This window comes from Danaus plexippus, unplaced genomic scaffold (assembly GCF_018135715.1).
Source record: "Danaus plexippus unplaced genomic scaffold, MEX_DaPlex mxdp_41, whole genome shotgun sequence".
Lineage (NCBI taxonomy): Eukaryota > Metazoa > Arthropoda > Insecta > Lepidoptera > Nymphalidae > Danaus > Danaus plexippus.
In genome coordinates, this window is record NW_026869861.1 from 234310 (window position 1) to 241795 (window position 7486).

Consider the following 7486-nt stretch of genomic DNA (forward strand, 5'->3'; position numbering starts at 1 on the left):
GACGCTTGAACTTTGACAGCTGATTGCGGCCATGTTGTTTGAGTGACAGCTGTCAAATGGAGTGTGTTATATTCATTCCGTCCTCCCAAACCACCATGGCAGGTTACAGTGTCGAGCAGCACGTGCAAATCATAAAATTGTTTTATGAAAATGGGTCTTCAGTTCGAGCAACGTTCCGCGCACTTCGCCCGTTTTACGGTCGCGATGATCGTCCTGCCGAGTCGACTATCCGTCGATTGGTGGACAAATTCGAGTCAACCGGGTCAGTTAACAATCAGCCGGTTCCCGTGCGTCAACGTAACGCGAGATCTGCCGAGAATATCGCCGCTGTGCGCGACAGTGTCCTCGAAAACCCGCGGCAGTCAATTCCGCGTCGCGCACAGGAACTCGGCCTTTCGCAGACGACAACTTGGCGAATTTTGCGTTGTGACTTGAGCCTGCACCCGTACAAGATCCAGCTGACCCAAGAGCTCAAGGTTAATGACCATAGACAGCGCCGTGTGTTCGCTGACTGGGCATTAGAGCAGTTGGAAGTTGACGCCGATTTTGGCAAAAAAATCATCTTCAGCGACGAGGCGCATTTTTGGATGAATGGCTATGTCAACAAGCAAAATTGCCGTATTTGGGAGGAGACCAATCCACACGAGGTTCACCAAGTGGCAATGCACCCGCAGAAAGTGACTGTTTGGTGCGGATTTTGGGCCGGAGGCGTGATTGGTCCGTATTTTTTCGAAAACGATAATGGTGTGGCCGTCACCGTCAATGGTGAGCGATACCGGTCGATGATAAGCAACTTCTTTTGGCCTGAAATCGAGAATATGGATCTGGACAACATGTGGTTTCAACAGGACGGCGCTACGTGCCACACAGCACACGCTACGATGGAAGTTCTGCACGAGCAATTTCTGGACATGGTCATCTCGCGCGGAGGCGACGTGAACTGGCCACCGAGATCGTGCGATTTGACCCCGCTGGACTTTTTCTTGTGGGGTTTTCTTAAGTCGCAGGTCTATGCCAACAAGCCGCAAACCACCGATGCCCTCAAAGTCAACATACGCCACGCCATCGATCAAATACAGCCCGATTTGTGCGCCAGAGTCATCGAAAATTGGACCTTTCGTGTGCGCGCCACCAACCGAAGCCGTGGCGGTCATTTGAATGATGTCATATTCCATACATAATGGGGTCGATAGACCTTCCAAATAAAAAATATCGCAAATATCTTTCCTACATGTATTTTTTTTTGCATTTCAAAGATCAAGCGCCCTTAATGGAAAACCCTATATTTCTACTCTAATCATATTTAATACGGTGCGGCAGTACCTCTCAACCTGGCCATTAGACTGGCGCATTTCGGGAGTAATTAAGTGCATCTCAATGCCATATTCTATTAGAAAGGTATTAAAATCCGCGCTGTCGAACATTCGACCCCTATCACAAACGAGTAACCATGGTGTACCGAAGATACCTATTGCGTTAGTTATAATTCGTTTTAATTCGGATGAATCTTGTTTACGCATTGGGAACATTAAACAAAATTTGGTAAAAGCGTCTATTAAAATTAAAACGTAATTATAACCGTCGGATTCCGGCAGCGGTCCTAAAGAATCGACATGTAACGTGTCAAATGGGATTGAAGGTTTTTCCCACGATGTAATTGGCTGGAGTGGCGCACGTGGTACCTTTTTATATGTTAAACAATTTACACAATGTAAAATATACTTTTTAGTAAAACTATGCAATCCGGGGTACCAAAAATGCGTCAAAATTAAATTTACTGTCTTTTCATAACTCAGACGCTGGTGTTCGTCGTGAAAAACACGTAGTAGGCTAAGCCTGTAAGCTTTGGGTACATAATATAAAAGTCGCGACTGCTCACCTTTGACATCATATTTGTAATACAACATGTCATTTTTCTTTTTGTATCGGGTATCGTCCAATTGACCATCATTAAGCTTTTCTAATAAGACTGCTATCTCGTTGTCAGCGGATTGTGCAATTTGCGCCCACGTTTTAGGTTTAACCGGAGTACATAGATTAACAGGATTTCTACTGAGGTAGTCAGCATCAGACATCATTGTACCCTTTCTATATTCTAAAGTGAAGTCATAATCTTGAAGATATATCCACCATCTGGCTACTCTGGGTTGTAAGTCCTTTTTGTTTTGCGTTAACTTAAGTGCATTGCAATCAGTAACTATTTTAAAATGCTTACCAATCAAGTATTGGCGGAAATGCTGTAGTGCTCTTACTACTGCAAGGGTTTCCAGCTCATAAGAGTGGTACTTTGGTTCTGCTCCTACTGTGACCCGGCTGTAATAAGCAATGACGCGTTTACACTTCTCGAGATCCACCTGTAGTAGAACCGCTCCATAGCCTTGAGAGCTAGCGTCTGTATGAAGTTCAGTTTCTAACTGCGGATCGAAAATTTTTAAAATCGGTTCACTCGTTAAAATTTTAATTATTTCCTGCCTTGCTTTTTCTTGTTGAATTCACCAATTAAATTTAGCATTCTTGCGAGTTAGTGCAGCAATGCAGGCTGTTTTATAAGAGTAACCACATATATATCGACGGAAATAGCCCGCTAAGCCTAAAAATTGTCTAAGCTGTTTGACGTTCTGTGGCTGTGGTGATTAAACCAACGCTTTTATTTTATTCTCGCTTGGCCTTACCTGACCATTGCCAATGATTCTACCAAGATATTCAACTTCTGAAGTTAAAAATGTACACTTTCGAATATTCACCGAAAAGCCAGCATCGGTGAGCGTCTTTAGAACGGAATCGAGTAATTTTAAACCTTCATTGATGTCATTGAAGTCTCAGTAAGTTTAACTCGATACTTAAAAATAATTATATTAAGATTTGTGATTAACTTTTTTTTTTCCTTTTTCATATTTCACATGATATAAGTTTGGTTTATATACATTTTTACATTTGTTAGTTTTTTTTTTTTCTTAATTACCATACATTTAATTTTACTGTTTTATCTCCTTTATATATATGTTCACTTCCAGATTAATTATTTGTGGAAACTGTATTGGCATGTGTGTTATTTAAGGTTTATAAGTTTTATGTAATATAAAATATGCTGTTTGTTTCACTTACTTACAAATAAATAAATAAAATAAGTAAATATATATGTACAAAATTTCTAATTAATTAATGTCGGTTAGGTATGCGTGTTCATATTGTATCATATCTTAAGTCTATCCTACGACGATCCCTATGTACACTACGGGGTTCTGAAACCTTCGCACAAATCGGTAGATTTAAAATTCTCTCTTTAGATAAACGAAATGTATGTAATGTATGATTAAGTACATACCCACATGATCTACCGTACTCGTCCGCTTAAAGAAACTACGAAATACCAATTGTGGAAATGGGGGGAAGAAGAACAAAATTCGTTTATTGGTATAAACGAGCTTTAAAATCTGAACCAGTACTGGCTGTATATAATTCCGAACTTGAAACACAGTTAAACATATATGCATCAAGTCATGGAGTTGGTGGTATTTTATTTTAAAAACAGTTGAAAGGTGAATTAAAACCTATAGCATATTTCAGTAAACAAACCACATCCATAGAACAAAAATATCACTCGTATGAACTTAAAGCAATGGCAGTTGTGTTTAGTATTAGAAAATTTCGTGTATATCTCTTGGGTCGACCTTTTAAAATATTTATCGATTGTCAGGCTCTCAGTAGTTACCGAGGATAGGACGATGATGGCTAGAACTACAAAGTTACAATTTTGAAGTGCAATATAGACCAGAAATACAAATTCAACACGTAGACGCGCTGAGTCGCAATGCTCTACTTTTACAACATATTACAACAGAAAATTGGATTACAGCAGTGCAAAATGATGATCTTGAATTACAAGTCATTATTAATAACATAAATAATTATGAATATAAGAAGTTGTATCTATTAAAAGACGGTATTCTGCATAGAAAAGTAGACGAGTATAAAATCGCAAAAATGTTTCATGATAATGGTCACACGAATGCAACCAGGGTTATTGAGATTGTTCAGAGACAATATTAGTTCGAAAAACTAAAACGATTTGTTACTAAATATGTGAAGGTATGCATTCCGTGTCAATTTGCCAAAAAAAAAAAACCATTTGGGAAACGAGGCTTTTTAAATCCCATTGAAAAACGGAATATTCCGTGGCATCTCAATAATTTGGTCCCTTGTGTAAATTCGTTAAACCAAAATTGTTACTTATTGGTAGTAATAGACGCTTTCAGTAAATTTGTTTGACTGCAACCTGTTCCTAATACTTTTACAATTCACGTAATACATACAATGAATTTTCTTACGCTCGTTTTCGGACTGCCTACTCGAATAACAACAGACCGTGGGAAGGCTTTTACCAACCAAAAGTTTTCAAACTATTGCACCCTTAAACAAATTCGGCATATATTAAATGCAGTTCCCTGTCTAAGAGCAAAAGGGCAAGTCGAACGTAGTAATCGCACCATTCTTCAATCATTAACAGCGTCTACTGGTGAAAATGAGATAGACTGGGAACAATTTATTCCATAAGTGGAAAAGAGGCATCCATTACAGCATAAACAGCAGTACCCAGAAATGTCCTTTAGAATTACTATATGGATATAAGCCTCGATTTGAACTGCATTTTATACTGTAAAACAAAAAACAAAACTCAAATATCCGAGTTGCGTTCTCAAGCTCAAAAAAATAATATTAACGTTTCTATAAAAAGTAAAGAGGGGTACGATAAAAAAGACTTAATTATACAAAATTCTTTTAGGCGATTTAGTACAAATTCAGCGTAGCATAATAATAATAATAAAAAAAAGGATTAACGAGTGGAAAACTTGTCAACAAATATGCCAGATTTTATAAAGTTGCAAAATATATGATAACGATCATTATAGGGTGACATCCTTGAATAAAGGCGGATAAGATATTATAATGTTATAGCGGGGGACAAAATGAAAAGTTTCTAATACAACATGTTAGTAGTGGTGATAATACGGACAAAGAAAGTTGAAAGAAATAAGTAAATAATGGTGCATGGTGTAGGTAGATATGATGAAGAATTTTAACCATCAAATGTAATTATTTTCGAAAATTATTTATAATTTTATTAAATCATATTAAAAGCTGACGGTCAATATACAATTATTACATAAAAACGATGAAACGAACAGTAAAATATATACTAGTATGTATATACACAAAATCACTTACCGCGTACTGTTCCAGATTTCACATAAAACGACGCACAAAATGAATTTAAACTTACTGCTTGCACTAAAACCCACATACAAAATGAATCTAAAAATTGAAACTTTACATGGACTACATGTACTACAATAACATGCTACCTACAAGTAAAAAAAAAGTACTTGATTATGTAAAGTCATGAATTAAAAGAATATTTGAATTATCGTTATAAAAATATATGTATATCTTAAATTAATATAGAATTTAAATATAAAATATTTAATAAAAATACAAAATATTTAATACAAATAATTAAATACAAATGTCATTATTCTGTATAGTGAATCTAATGATGATGATATTTGACTAAGAAAGAAAATGTTTCAGCTATCTAATGTAATTGATATTTTTCTTTTAGTTTCTTTATCATTATTACGTTCACTATGACCGACTTTCTTACAGAAGTTACAAGCTACGGATTTAAAATGAAACGAATTAGTCCTTGAGGATTGAGGCAGAGGCAAGTTTCGTGGCTTAGTTTTATTAATGTCAGGTTTAGGCCGTTTATTACTGCATGATGCACTCATGTGTCCCCATTTATTATACTCACAGCATTTAATATTTATTTATTTATATATTTATATACCAAGAGAAGAAATAGTTACATAATTAATTATAAAAGACATGTGATGCACAAAGGATAACTAATCTCTTAAAAGAGACCTCTACGAGAAACCCTTTTCATAAAGGAAACTACATAAAGAAGCGTGGTGTACATAGGTACAATAAAAAGAGTGAAGGGAAAAAAATATAGAGATTTATATATAGATAAGCAAACAAAAAAAAATATAATAATAGAAAATGTTGATATTATACATACATAGATATATACATAAATATACATATATACAAATAGTATATATAAATATATACAAATAGTATGAATAAATAAACATTACATATCAGAAGGTAAAAGTGACAGAAGATGTCACTTAAGTTAATGTTTAAAAACAGGTGTACTTGGTCTCTCTTTGTAAACAGAAAGTGGGAGTGAGCTCCAAAGCTGTGCACCTTGGACAGAGAACGATTTATAGAAAAATTTTGTATTAAAGGAGGGGATATCGAGAGGCTCCACTATGCTATATTTTGCATATCATGTTATATATGCCAGAATATAATGATGAAATTTAAGAATACTCCTTGCCATATAGACATCTAATAATTAATTATAACTGGCTATTGGATAATAATAGTATGTAATTTTACCAGACAAACGTTTCGTTATATACTTTTGTTGTTTGACGAATACCATATCCCTAAACATAACGAAAATTTTTAAGAATGTGCCCTCATATCTTAGAATTTATAAATTAAAAATGCCTATGTGACATACAAACTGTGTGATCATGTGGGTATGTAATTAATCATACATTACATACATTTCTTTTATATAAAGAGAGAATTTTAAATCTACCGATTTGTGCGAAGGTTTCAGAACCCCGTAGTGTACATAGGGATCGTCGTAGGATAGACTTGAGATATTTATTAACTATTAATACCAAAAAGACATCATATATGATCTTCGCGCCTAAAAATAAAAATATACCAAATCATGACCAACTAACAATTTTTAACGAGCCAATAAATTAAACTGATCATGAAAAATATTTAGGTCTTATAATGGATAGCAAGTTAACCTGGCAATATCATATTGATCATCTTAAAAATAAAATATCCCCTTTGATAGGAGCACTACGTAGAATTTCCTTATGTATACCTAATACAATTCGTCCTATTATTTATAATTCTTTAGTAAAACCTCATATCGAATATCTTATTGAAATATGGGGAACTGCTGCGAAGTCTAACATAAAGTCATTACAAACTTTACAAAATAAAATTATTAAAGTTCTTTATAAATATGATTATATGACGCAATCCGTTGAATTATATAAAAAAAAAAAAAAATTTCTTAATATAAATCAATTATACACTTTAAAAACCTGCATGTTGATTAGAAAAATAATAACAAATAAAACACATTTACAATTACACTTTCATAAAAAAACACATACATACCACACTAGAAAACGTAATAAACTAGAACTTCCAAAAACCAAAACCAACTATGGAAAGAAAAACATTTTATTTGAAGGAGTTCAAATTTATAATAAATTATCAGACTTAATCATTAATAGCAAGAGTTTTCCTATATTCAAAAAACGTGTAATGGAATATGTGCAAAATAATTTATAAGTTAATATAACCCCTACCTAAACATTTT